At 43.0% G+C, this 14,070-nt stretch overlaps 1 non-coding gene across 1 annotated transcript; it reads right to left on the bottom strand.

Annotated features, from left to right (window-relative positions):
* Positions 1–11,203: 11,203 nt before the first annotated feature.
* On the bottom strand, positions 11,204–11,385 carry LOC148442984 (U2 spliceosomal RNA). The gene has a single exon (XR_015875761.1). It is a non-coding gene; the product is annotated as a U2 spliceosomal RNA (small nuclear RNA).
* Positions 11,386–14,070: the final 2,685 nt, after the last annotated feature.

The following is a 14,070-nucleotide window of genomic DNA, read 5'->3' as shown; positions in this document are numbered from 1 at the left end:
AACTCATAAGGTGCATACACACGATTTTTTTGAACGTTTATCGTTAAACTATATCGTTTAACGATAATCATTGGAAAAAATCGTTCACTTTCTGAGTCAAACGATGAACGATTATTGTTCATGCGCGTTCACGTTTGTAGTTTGTCGTTCAGTCAGACTTGTCAACTCAACGATTTTCATTAAGTTAATATGCAAAAATCGTTTGTAGTTCATAAAAATCGTTCATTACATTTAAACAAATATAGTAAATGAACAACTTTAGTAAACAATTTTAGTTCATTTTTTCAAGGTAGAAAATCGTTTACTAAAATCGTTCATTAACTCAATCGTGTGTGTATGCAGCTTTAGAAATAATCACTCAGGGCTGTTTTTAGGGTTGCAAATGACAAAACACTTATTCTGTTTTACATTCAAACATCATCTTATTAAAATTTTCATTATATAACAATAGACATTATATTCCCATAATAAGCCGGCAACTTCTTGGACAATGCTCCAAAGTGTTTTTGTGAGTGTAGGGTTTTTTTTTCTAAGTAACCATAGTACATTAGTTTGAACTGCACAACTGCAGCTAGATATCGTACATGTGCTTATGTTACATGAAGTTATATTTTGTATGGGAAAACCTTTGATAAGTTGCTAAACTGTAATTTAAGAAAAATTACTAGCTAACATCTGAATGAAGAAAAATACCTATCACAGATGTAACACAAATGCTCATCTTCAGATCGTTGTGCCTTCCTGCCAACCTATTCTCACTCACAGTCAGCGGAGGATTCTCTCTGGACGCAGAAATAAAGTAGTAGTTCTCTTGATGTGCGCTCCACGAGTAATCTACATGCACCCGTGCATAATAAAGACATTAAGCACCTAATTCATTTAGTTTTATACTGTTAGTTAAAGACGTTATAAAAACTTTTACTGTAATTTTTATGCTGCTTTAGACTTTTGGGATTCATGATTCTATAACTAGGCTGAGCAATAAAACGTCTTGGCGCTGGGAAATGCTGCCTGGAAAATAGAAAACGTTAAGAGGCCTTTATCATAATTTGAAAAATAGATCTCATATTTTACTTCTGGTCATGAACATTTAGTAAATTCCCTAATAAACTTTGCTTTAATAGGACATTGTGTGCTTGTTATATTGTGTGCCAGAAATAACATAATCCACAAGAAAACATATTCCCCAAAATAAAGCGCTTATAAAGAATAAGAATTGTTCCCCTGCTCTGTAGCCGCGGCCTGTAGCTGTGGTTCCTTTACCTCCTTGTTACGCCAACCTGGAAATATAACCCCATGAACTACAATCTGATCACCGATCTGATGGTGGTATGTACCTATATGCTATTGTGCTTGAAAATAATATAAATCAGACTGTACGGTGAAGCCAGAAAAATCAACCATAGAACATACTGTTCCCTCTGTACAGACCTTGGATAATATCCTGAAATTAACAACAAAGAATGATGTGGTTTGAGGGGTAAAAATAGAAATATACATAGTTTTTGTCCAACCCAGTGAGAGTCATTATTACTGACATTTAGTACTTAGATGTTTCTCTTTATATTCCCAGAATATTCTTTCTACAGTTACTAGGTGCTGCACAAGCTAAAAATGCCCATTAATGGAGACAGAATTTCATAGATCTTTTTGTCTAAGTATTTTTGAAATATTTCATGTTTATTCTAATGTACAGTTATGTAATATAAATACTATTTACATTTAAATAATAAATGTACAGCATCTGACAGAGAAAGAACAAAAAATAAATAAAACAGATACCCCATAGACAGTGCAGCAGTTTTTGCTTCCCAGTTAGCACATTTTTTTATTTTTATAATTATTTACTATTGGTCTTCTTACCTGACAATACAGTTTAGTATGTTTGTTTTCACTTGCTGTACAAGGGATGATGCATGGTAATTTGTTAAACAATGTGGCCACCTAGTGTTGACAATGGAACTCGCCGAGAGAAAAAAATACTATTTGACTTTTTTTGTATTCTGTATGAATTTAGAGCAGTGTTTCTTAAACATGCCCTTTATGTTTTCTGGTTCTAGCACCAAATGCACAATTTGGTCTCTCTTTTCAATTCTGCTCTATAAGGTTACTTGTCTCTATAGTGTTGCACAATGTCCCTCAGGACCAGAAGATAGCACCAGCCACATCAGTTTGTTGAAACCACTGAATCTAGTCTTATTTCAGATGTCTATACTGCTTTTTATAAACATTTACTCTAATGCTGGGTACACAATGGCCACCCGTACACTTGCTACAGTGGCTGCGGGGAGGGGGACCTGTGGCCAGATAATGGCTGTTCAGTGTATGAACAAACATCATCTGCAGATATATCTTTTAGGTGCGTACATTTACTCGTTTAAGTAGTGGTGGAGTTAGCCACGAAGTGTAACCTGTTTGTGATATTATATGTGAGAGCGCCTTCATCTTTAGACTTAACATACTATCTCTTCAAACCGGGACCCTCATGAATTACACAGGTTCTGTAGCTGCTTAAAACTAGGTGAAATGCAGACATGAAGTCAGACAGCCTCAGAACCTCTGTAGTTCATGAGTGTCCCAGTTTAAAGGGATAGTATGGTGGTAATCCTATTCATCTTACATGTTAGGCAGCAAATGAAAAATATTACATTTGCATATATTATTCTATTTTTGAGTATCTTTTAGGGGTGTGGTATATCTTGTCAACATTCATAATGTCGCCCTAAGACTGTTGACATGGGCGTAATGCAGACTTGCCTACTCTCCTGTAATGGCCACGAAGCTCCTGGCTGAAGGGAAAAGCAGACAAGTCTCCCGGGTGGCTACCCCCCACAGCGAGAGGGGCGAAGATGCGATTAGCGCTGCATCGCATCATCATGGCCCCACACTCTGCTTCACAATGCCGGTAATCTCTGCTTTGTGTAGTGGGGGCAGGGTCATGATGATGCAATCATGCGGTTATGACCCTGCTCAACCCCTAATGACAGGTAATGTCCCTGGCCATGCCCCCCGCTATGCCGACGCCAAAGGGGGTCAGCCGGAGTGTCTGCAAGTATGGCGTAATATCGACATCCATCATGTTGACCCAATGTCCCTGATGGTGACTGACCTGGTCTGGCGGCTCCAGTTGTGTCTTCAGAGTATGGCAGGTATGTCCTAATGACTTCCGGCAGATCCTGCTGCAATTCTGGCTGTAAGTAAAACTAACCTCAGTCTAACCCTAACCTCTCATCCCACAGCCCTCCCCTCCCTTTAGTGCCTAATCCTAGCCTCCTCCCCGCAGTCCTTCCACTAGTGCCTAATCCTAGCCTCCTCCCCGCAGGCTTCTCTTCCCTCTAGTGCCTAATCCTAACCTCCTCCCCGCAGTCCTCCCACTAGTGCCTAACCTCCTCCCAGCAGCCCTCCCCTCCACCTAGTGCCTAACCCTAACCTCCTCCCCACATCCCTCCCATCCCCCTAGTACCTAATCCTAACCTCCTCTCCCGCAGCCGTCCCCCTATTGCCTAATCCTAACCTCTGCTGCCGATCCATGCAGAATATCATCATTCTGCAGATGCCAACAATGTCGACATCATAACTGACTACATCCCTCTTTTTAAGAGATTGTCTCACTGAATCAGCTTGTATGAAAGACATTTCATCCGCTTTTCTGTGGCTGTATTATTGCTTAAAAGCATAGTATATTCTGCTAATAATTAACTAACCAAACTCACCCCAGGACACATTAGGATGTATTTATTATCTAAGTTCATGCACTATGGAAATGTTAGATGTAGCCTATTTGCAAAGCATCCAGTTGTGCTTGCAAGGAGATAATTGCTGTCTGGCGCTTATGCTCTTTGACAAGCAATAGGTTATGTGTAAGGCTGGGCATGCACCGCCAAATAAAACATGTAGACCACCATACATCAGATATGGGGCTCCATTTACTAATTAATTGTAGGTGCGTGAACTCGTTTGTGAGGGAAAATAAGTGTGGATGTTATTTATTATTGCATAGAAAGTGTTCTTCTATTTTTTATCGTTTCACTATGCAATCCAGTAGGCTACTTTTATTTATGAACGAACATTAATGCCGTTCGTTTCCTTAACTTCAACTCACCATCTGCAGGCTTCTGTTAAGCAGCGTTCACAAGCGCTGTGGTCCATCAGTCCATAATTCCACAGTATACAGCCACAGCACCCGGCGGCCACGCCACCTCCTCCATGGATTACACCCAGCAGCCACACCCCCCCACCAGTGTATAACACTCCCTCTAGCAGCAGCCATCGACCCTCCCTTCCACCCTCCCTCTGGGAGGGGGCAGCCAGGTCAGCATAGCATGGGGCGCGTGGAGAAGCATAGGGGGCGTGGACCTGGGACATTACCCAGCTTTAGGGGTGGAGTAGTGGGTGTGACCATACCGGCCCCTGCTACACAATACCGGCATAGTGAAGCAGGGGGCGGGGTCATGACACAATTCATGACATAATTGCATTATTGCCCCCCTCCACTGTGTGTGGTGTCCAGGAGTAGACTGCCAACCGGGAGACTTGCGCGCTTTTCCAGGAGCACCACTTGATTTTCAGGAGCCTCCCGGTGGTTCTGAGAAAGAAGGCAAATATGGTGTAGCCATGGGCGCCGAGAGGGGGGGTACAGTTTATCCGTGCCCGGGCTTGCTAGAGGGGCCCGAAGTCCGGCATCGCCCCCTGCATCCCTCACAGCAGCTCAGCACACAGCTTGTGCTGGGCTGCAGTGCGAGACTGCTCGCAGCTGCTGCAGTCTCCTATGGCTGTGGGGGGGCGGGAAAGATTACACTGATCACGCCCCCAACACGCTTAGCGCTGGGCTGGGGGGGATTACACCCCCCCTCTCCAGTGCCGCAAAGTGTTTTTTTTTTTTTTTGGGGGGGGGGGGGGGTGTCAGGGTGCGTGGCCTAATTGCAGGAAACATGGCCACGCCCCCTTGACCCCCTCCTTTATTTACTCGGGCTCAGCCGGGCTCTCTACGGCCCTGGGTGTAGTCGGCAGCACTATGATACATGTGCACAATTATATAGAACACATTGGGGCGGATTTACAGTCGCTCTTTGCTGCAACCACTTTAGTTTCTTTTGTCGCAGTCACTTTTGCGCCTTTGTGCTTGCTAGTATCAGCACTTCCCCTAGTGTACTGTACAGCTGTGCGTCTGTGAAAGAACTGCAGCAGCCGCTTTGTGCATATTTAGATACAACAATACAGCCTGGTGGGTCTTTAGACACTACCATCGGTAGCACCATTAAGACTTGCATCAGCCCCATGCTAGCTCCCGAATCTACGCCAGAGTATGGCCTCCAATGTAAGCAACAAGTTATGCGACACTCCCATAACGCACCCTAAAGATGGTGCACCTTTGTACGTCTGATTAGCCTCCTGCCAGGAACACCCAGATTAATTTCTAAGACCATGTGCCTCAATCACTGCCGCACCTCCCTCCCTGTGTGTACACCCCGTTAGACTCATGGGCTGTGTGACTTTTTAGAAACTTAAACGCATATGGCTGAAAAGGGATGTAGTCAGCATCTCAACAGTCAGGATGCCGACGGTAACAATACTGACAGAGATATCCTGACTGTCAGAATCCCGACAGAGCATTGGCAGGAATATCATCATTGCATGCCACTTGATTCAGGACAAATTATCATTCTTACGGGTATATTTACTAAAGTGCGGGTTTATAGTGGTGGAGTTGTTGCCCATAGCAACTAGATTATAGCTATTATCTTCTAGAAGGTGCTAGATAAATGTAAAATAGAATCTGACTGGTTGCTATGGGCAACATCTCCAATTCTAACAACACACTTTAGTAAATATACCCCTTATTATCATGACAACCAGTGTGAAATGGTTTTTAAATGCAAAAATACATAACCAATTATCAGTGGAGACTACAATGTATCATCAATTGTAGAATATAAAATGCAGACATTACACGATTCCATAAATAACCCTGTATATAAATTAAATTGCTTTTTATTATGATTATTCTCTAAACCATTTAATGCTGCAGCTAGCCAGATGGTCACTTTTACATACAGTATAATGCATAAATACACCAGCGCTAACCTCTAAGGACTTGGGTGAATAAGAATATAAATTCAGGAGGGCTTGTTACTTAACAATAACTGCTGCAATTCCTCCTTCTCAGACATATTTCATGTAAGATTTAAATGTCAACTATCATGAAACATTTAAATGTTTAATTTACAGGAATCGGTAGATCCATTACTTTACTTTCACTTGTAAAATACTGAGAAATGACTGAGATTCTGCTTTATGTTATCAAGTCTAATTGACTAGTGTGTGCTGGGAGTATAAACATGCATCAGGTAATAACCATACATTGGCTCTGCAATTTGTAAGAAGTTGAGAAATGATGCTTCATTACAATATTATAAATTGTTAACACTGTATAATAAAAAGTATAAAAGTCCAATTAAGGATTTTAGTAAATCTGATAGATAGATCCACTTATCTCTTGGGCCACTCCATGTGCATTTTCAGTCCAAGGTGAAATTCAAAGCACCGTTTTCTATTAATTCCGCTAAACAAATCAACTACAGCTAATGAAGTGGGAGGGTGCTAGGAAATGGCCCTTGTATTTTTCATGTGTTGAGCAGCGTCTCTAAAATCTTTCCGGCAGGCGGCCTGCAGCACTAAGCAGCTACCCCATGCATTATTCATTCCCCTCTGTGGGACACCAATTCCCTCTCCTTCTGCATTTCCAAATGTCAGCCCCTTGCAGGCATGAATCGCCCGCAGCATCTCATTCCTAATGCAGCTTGCTTTGGATCCATTTCTGGCCTGCACACAGGCTTGATCCTGGGAGGCTTTCCTTTTATCTGCTTGTCATACCAAGTGTAGAGATGCCATTAAAAGCTGAGCCGCGTTAATGTGTTGCCTTTGAAATATTCAATCATCCTGACATCACAAATTTGCATTATTTTTGTGTTGTGAAGAACATATTCCCCAATGTATGATCTTTTATTCTAACTGCAAAGCACCCACTGTATCCTTCCTGCTGGTCTTTTAATTAGCTATTAGTAGCAACATAACAAAATCCTTATTTGTAGGCATCGTGTAGGTTAAGCAGCTGTTTTACCATGAAAGGTATTAGATCTACAGACATTTTTGGGCGTAGGCAGAGCTACATGCAAGCCTTTTGCAGAGTGTATATTGCGCATTTTCATTCCAGAAAAAAGTGGATCCATACAGATTTCTGTCAGGATTCTGACACACCCCTCCTACAACCTAACACTCCAGTCCCACAGCATAACCCTCCTTCTAGTATGTAACCCTCCCCCTGACCCCGAATACTTACCTCTACAATCTGTCAGGATTCGGACACACCCCTCCTACAGCCTAACACTCCAGTCCCACAGCATAACCCTCCCCCTGACCCAGAATACTTACCTCTACAATCTGTCGGGATTCTGACAGTCGGGATACCTCTGTCAGTATTGTGACCATCGCATTCCTGACTGTTGAGATGCTGATTACATCCCTTAAGTACAGGGGATACAGAATCGTACAAAGTTCAGTCATATCTCCACTTGCGCCCAGTGGGTTATAACTTGGGAGCAACAGGCTTTTTCACATAGGCAATATTCTGAGAGAGATGTGCAGGCTATACAGAGTTGGCCAGCAGTGGAAATACACCTGATCTCAGATGTATCTTTTGCACCAAGGATAGGACCGGTATCACAACAAGGGCCTGATTAACCACTAATGTAATGCGACCGGAGCCAGAAGTTGTTCAACTGGCAGGGCAGCATCACATACGACCACACCAGCCCGCTCTGTCCCCCAGCTTTAATAGAGGAGATGCTTTCTGCACAAGTGTTCCCCTCCGAGCACTGGTATGCTGATCTCTGCGTGTGCAGAGATCAGCTACTGCAGGGGGGACTAATGAGCAGTCCCCCCTGCACTTGCAAAAGTGAGGGGTGGGGCTAGGCCACAAGGGTAGGGGGCGTTAACAGGGGGGCATACTTCGGCCTTGGGGGGCGTGGGGGTTATGCAGGGCATCAAAATATGTTTGTGACTTGGGGGGGGTGGGAATACCTAGAATTTTTTTTTTCACATATATACAGTGACACATGGGGAGGGGGGTACTAAATTGGGCACCCCAGAGGATGAGTGGGGGTTGTTAGTGCTGGGGATCTTTTAACACGGAGGGGATATATTTTTGATGGTGGGGTGGGACATTAAATTACAGTGAGGCCTAGGGACAGTGGGCTTACCAGCAGATGGATACCATCTGAGGTCCATTTTAACATGTTTAAGATCTTTACTGTGTGGTCAACAAATATCAAAAAGGTGTGCATGGGCTATTACCATATCCAATATGTACTACCCCTATTCCTGCTAAGGAACTCAAGGGCAGATTCTGAGATGTGCGCTAAGCCGATGGTTCCTGCACGTCTCTGATCCTCTGCGCATGCTCCTGACCTGTACTAAGCATGTGCAGTACGGGAATGCGATCCCGCACACAGAGTGGCAGCAGACTGTCAGTGATTGACAGTCTGCTTTCATTTCTGGGCGGGGAGGGGGCGGTGACTGCCTGCCTCTGTGTTCCTAAACAGAGGTGTGGTGCTGCTATTGGGGAAGGGGAAAGAGGCCAGGATCTCCGTCGGCTGACGGGGATTTACTGGTCTATTTTGTAAATCTACATCTGTCGGCTAGAGTGACCCCATGGTCACTCAGCCAGCCGAGGGTCCCGCAGATGATCCAATGCTACGTTCATGGACGCAGTTCAGATCAGTAATGCATGCAAGAGGCGTGATGCCTTCTGCCGCATTACCATAATAGAGCTATTGCAGCTGCTACCATGTTAGCAGCTGTGATAGAATCTCTGTCTGAGGCTAAATTACCCCCACTGTTCAAAATTTAGAAAACGTAAGATTCCTCTCTCCCCCTCCCCCCCCCCCCCCCCCCCCAAACAACCATACCTGTCTCTTTAGTGGTCCAATACTAACCTGTAATGATTTTGCAGCATTAGATTTGCTTTCATTAGTGATCTGTATTTCTGTTCCATTCTACAGACTTTTACTGTATATTCTTAATGTCTGCTACCAACTACTAGCTCTTACAATAGAGAAAGAAAATGAAACCTTTTTTAGCGTAAAATGAGAGGTGGGCTAGTATAAAATAGAAAAGCCGCAGTGAACCGCTGCGTCCTCATGTCATTCTGGAAGACAAAAAGAACAGCATCCATACCAACCTTAGCCACCTAAAAGCAATACTGCGAGTCCCCCTAGTGCTCAGAAGAGAGCCTCTGCTCTTCCACCTGGTAGATTAAACTGAACCCAATGAGATCTAAATACACAACCTCGTTCTCACTTAACAGATGCTGTGAAAGAAGTACTGAACGCTGACGACTGCACCACAGGAGCACATATGAAGTTAAAACTATAGAATGATTATCCCCAGAAGGCGGTGGAATGACACCTTAACTGAAGATGTGTGGGACCAGCAACTCTAGCACATGGGGAACGCAGCAGGTAACAAATCGGCACTCCGAACAGTGAACCTTACACCGGAAGCCATAGATGACACAACACACAGTGTATGACTGACAATGTGGATCATGACCAAAAGGAGTGCTAATAGTGTTAAATCCATAAGGAGATAATAGAAGATACAGGAATTAAAAATCCCAGGATGTCCCACTAGGTTTATCCAACCGACTGTAGGGGAATAGAGAACTAGTGGAATAAATTAACATACAGCAGATGTAGATTTTCTACTCCTGAACAGGGTGAAGCGTTGATGTAAAAGGGATTTGAAAAGTAGGAGAGCTCTTAAGGTATGGAGCCAAACAGACTTGACAGGGGTTATGCACAACTAGACAGATGTCCACCAATATAGCCGGTACGGCAGTATATCAGGTGTGCATATCACAACGAGTTTGTTACCCGTCTAAAGGGACTGTGTCACAAGTGTCTGCCTAGGAATAAAATAAGAAAAACGTCTTAACTGCGAGCGACCAGGAACCGCCTGATTACTTTATAGATCTTTACTGACCCGTAGCCAATGTTGCAGACCCCAGCACCTCCAGTTACAGGATCATCTTCCATAGATGTTTGAGACATTACGCTCTACCTCTTGGTTGTCAGACTGGAGCTGCATCAGTAGAAGATGCGCCCTGTGTAGAAAAAACCCTAGCAGATTTGTAAGTGAAGAGATGTATGGTCACCTAAGTGACCACACACTATAATAGACAGATCTACACAAGTAGCAAAACTAGAAACTGCCTCATATACTCCCATGGGAGAAAAACTGTGTTAGGGTAAAAGATCCAACTAACCGCACAGTAACCTAAGGCTGTTCTATTGTACCAATACACCACAAGGCAGACTACCCTGCTCCATCATTCAGCCGAGAGGTAGAGAGGCCCATAATGCTGGACCACTAATGCTGTCTCTGACTCCCCCGAAGCATAGCATAATTATGTTATACTAACAGTTATTAACCTATATATATAGCATATAACCCATAAGTGGGATGTAGGCTCTAAGATAAAGATATCAACAAGAGGAGTGTACCAATGGCGAAGTATGAGAAAACCCATCTATTCAGTAGGAATAAATAAAACTAGTAATACCTGGGAACTGAACTCATGACGAACTGACCATAGCAGTGGAGGCTTAATCTCCGCACACACAGAGCAATCAGACAACGATCAGATATCGTTGTCTGATCCTCCTTCATGTGCTGGATGTTCGATATCGTACATCCAGCACATGCACCAACCCCCAAACAACTATAACGACCTATAGTAACCAGGCTAACCTGGTTGATATCGACCAGGTTGGCCTGCATGCACGAGCGATGGTTGATATCGATATCAACCATCCGTGCCAGCGCATCGACCATCGTTTGGGGATTGGAAGGGCCAAAATAAAGGACGATATGATCGATAACGCTATATTGTTATCGTTCTTATCGTCCTGTTATATATGACCATGTGTACACAAAATTAGATTACCAAGCCAATGGAACAGTGACCCTCTACCAACTAAGGCAGAGCTATGGTACACTGGGCTATGTAGCCCGCTTTAAATAATCAGGATAACAAATTACAGTAGCCTGTGGTGGGATCTGAACCCTGGACCACTGCTATGTAAAGCAATCACCTTAACCACAAGCCAAGCCCATAGAGAATATTTACAGCGATTCAGTCCAAAAACAGTGACCGTCTTCATAGGTTATAACTATAAAACGTTCAAGGATGGTTTTCCGGAGAAAACATATACCAAAACCTACAAACACTTTTAAATATATTGCCCCCAGAGACGGGGGGGGGGTGTATCAGATATTAAACTGATAAGAACAGATATTACACTTGATCTTAGCCAAAAACAGTATTTTGGTACTTATCGGTAATATCCATTTCTCCGATTCCACATGGGACACTGGAGCTCAAAACACTGTGGGTATAGATGATGGGAGAGTAGAGCCTGGCACTTTAAAAAATCTAGACGTGTGACTGTCTCCTCCCCCTCTATGCCTCATCAGCCCCTGGTGTCATGGCAGCGCTACATAGACGACGTGTTTTTTATCTGGAGAGGTGGAGAGGAATCCCTTTTAAATTTTTGCATCAATTTAAATGTGAATACATTCTCCATTAAGTTTACGGTCGCACAAAGCACTTTAGAAGTTCCTTTTTTAGATCTTTTAATTTATATTAAAGATGGCTCAATTAATACTAAGAATTATAGGAAGTCCACTGATTCAAATGGATATATTGAAAAAACTAGCGAACACCATCCAAATTGGTTGGATGGTATCCCTTTTGGGCAATTCTTAAGAATTAAAAGGAACTGCACTGAGGATGAAACTACAACAATTAGATGAACTTTCGGATCGCTTTAGAACTAAGGGATACTCAGATGAACTTCTAGATAAAGCAAGATGTAGGATAGGTACTTTTCCAAGATCAGACTTAATTAAAGAAAAGGAAAAGGTGGATGTGAAGAATGATTTCCAGTGGGCTTTTATCACACAATATAACTCTTCCTATAAGGAAATAGAGAAAATTATAAAAAAGCACTGGAATATATTAAAGCAAGACCCTATTATTGGTGACAAAATTCCAGAGAGACCAAAATTCATATATAGAAAGGCCCCCTCTTTAAAGGATAAACTTGTTAACAGTAGCATAGAGACTGAAAAAAGGCAAGGTATAAGAACTAAGGGCTTCCACCGCTGTGGAAGCTGTTTGATGTGTAAAACTGTTAAATCTAATACTAAAAAAATTATTGATTTCTCAGTTAATGGTATAAAATACCCCATTAATGAATTTGTCACATGCCATTCGAAGAATGCTATCTATGTATTGGAATGTGCCTGTGGCTTATTCTATGTGGGTAAAACCAGAAGAAATTTGAAAACTAGGTGGGCAGAACATATATACAATATTCGTAAAGGATTAGAGACTCATGTCGTCTCTATGCATTTTAAACAATTACATTACTCTAAGGAATGCCATATAAAAAACTGTTTTGGCATCCAAGTTATTTTGCCTAGATGGCGTACTAGAGACCTTGATAAACGTTTGTCTCAATCAGAAATTAAATGGATTCATCAACTAAAAACCCTTGTGCCCAGGGGATTAAACGGTGATTTTGAGTTGAAATGCTTTTTATATTGAGGTGAATGTTCTGCCACTTTTTTATACCGTTTTTATTGTCTTTTTTATGCCGTCTCTAATGTCTTTGTTTTATATGTTTTTATATTTTATGTCATCTGCTAATGGACGTTGCTTATGGATTTGACATCATTCCTCATGTTATGATTTATTATCTGGACACAATATGGAGGATGTTGCTACTATGTGTTCAAACTATCAGGAAATATATGACAATTTACTGTTCGTGTTTAAGTATCTTAAAGACATTGGTCGCTATTCTTATTTGGCCAAATAGAAGATATGGAACTTATTATCTCCGTTTACGTCTTTGGAACGCAAGAGTTTAGACGTTTCCGGGTTTGTAGAGACTGTGGAACGCATGGCATGACCAGTTCCTGTTTGGTGGAACGCATGGTCATCTGACTTCCGGATTTGTGACGCTCGTGCGCATGCGCGTACTTTTATTAGCGCCGATTAGCGGCTAATGCTTTCAGGTGTTGTATGTATTAGTGTATTTATACTGCTGCAAGATAAGCCACAATCACGCTTCTGAAGAAGGACGACTATGTCTGAAACGCGTTAAGCGTGGGCTTTATATAGTGGACAACTGACTTCACCTGCTTCATCTTGGGCATACTCCTGCATCCGGAGCCAGCTTGAACAGAACTTCCCTTGAACAGATATGCAGAGGTCCTAAGCCTTGGAAGGCGCAGTAGCTGAAGGCAGAAAAGCCGACAGACACTGCCAGGGTGTCTACACTTTGTCCAAATCAGGACCAAACAATAACTCCCCATTGAAGGGCAAGGCCTCCAGGCCTTTCTTGGAATCAGCATCCGCCCTCCAAGAACGTGACCACAAAGGGCGGTGGGCAGACACATCTGCAGCCGAGACTCTGGGAAGTTAGTAGACTGGCATCCAAAGCCGCTTCGTCAATATAGGTAGCGGCATCTCTCATCTGTCCCACCAGAGCTTTCTGGACCTCAGGAGCTTCCTCGGTAAGGTTGTCCTCAAGTACATTGGCCCAGCTTTCAATGGCCTTAGCTACCCAGGAAATAGCCATAGACGGACGGGCCACAGCCCCTGAGAGAACAAATTGACTTTAAGCAAGTCTCCACTTTCCTGTCCGTAGAATTCTTTAGAGAGGAGATGGAGGGTAAGGGCAGCGTAGCACTTTTGATTAAGCGAGTAACATGAGAATCCACCACAGGCGGGGATTCCCACTTCTTGCAATGCCCTGTAGGAAACAGGTAGCTAGACTCCAAACGTTTCTGCAGCTGGAACCTCTTACTAGACGACTGCCAGGCTTCCGCCATGTGGTCAGTCAATTGGTCAGCGAGAGGAAAAACAGCTACATCCACTTTAGCCTGTTTGAAATTTGGATTTAGGGGCCGGGGCAATGCGGTCACATTAATAGAAGACTT

Source organism: Taudactylus pleione, unplaced genomic scaffold (assembly GCF_031769625.1).
Source record: "Taudactylus pleione unplaced genomic scaffold, aTauple2 ptg001370l, whole genome shotgun sequence".
NCBI classification, from domain to species: Eukaryota; Metazoa; Chordata; class Amphibia; order Anura; family Myobatrachidae; genus Taudactylus; species Taudactylus pleione.
This window is presented reverse-complemented; position numbering and strand designations above follow the sequence as displayed.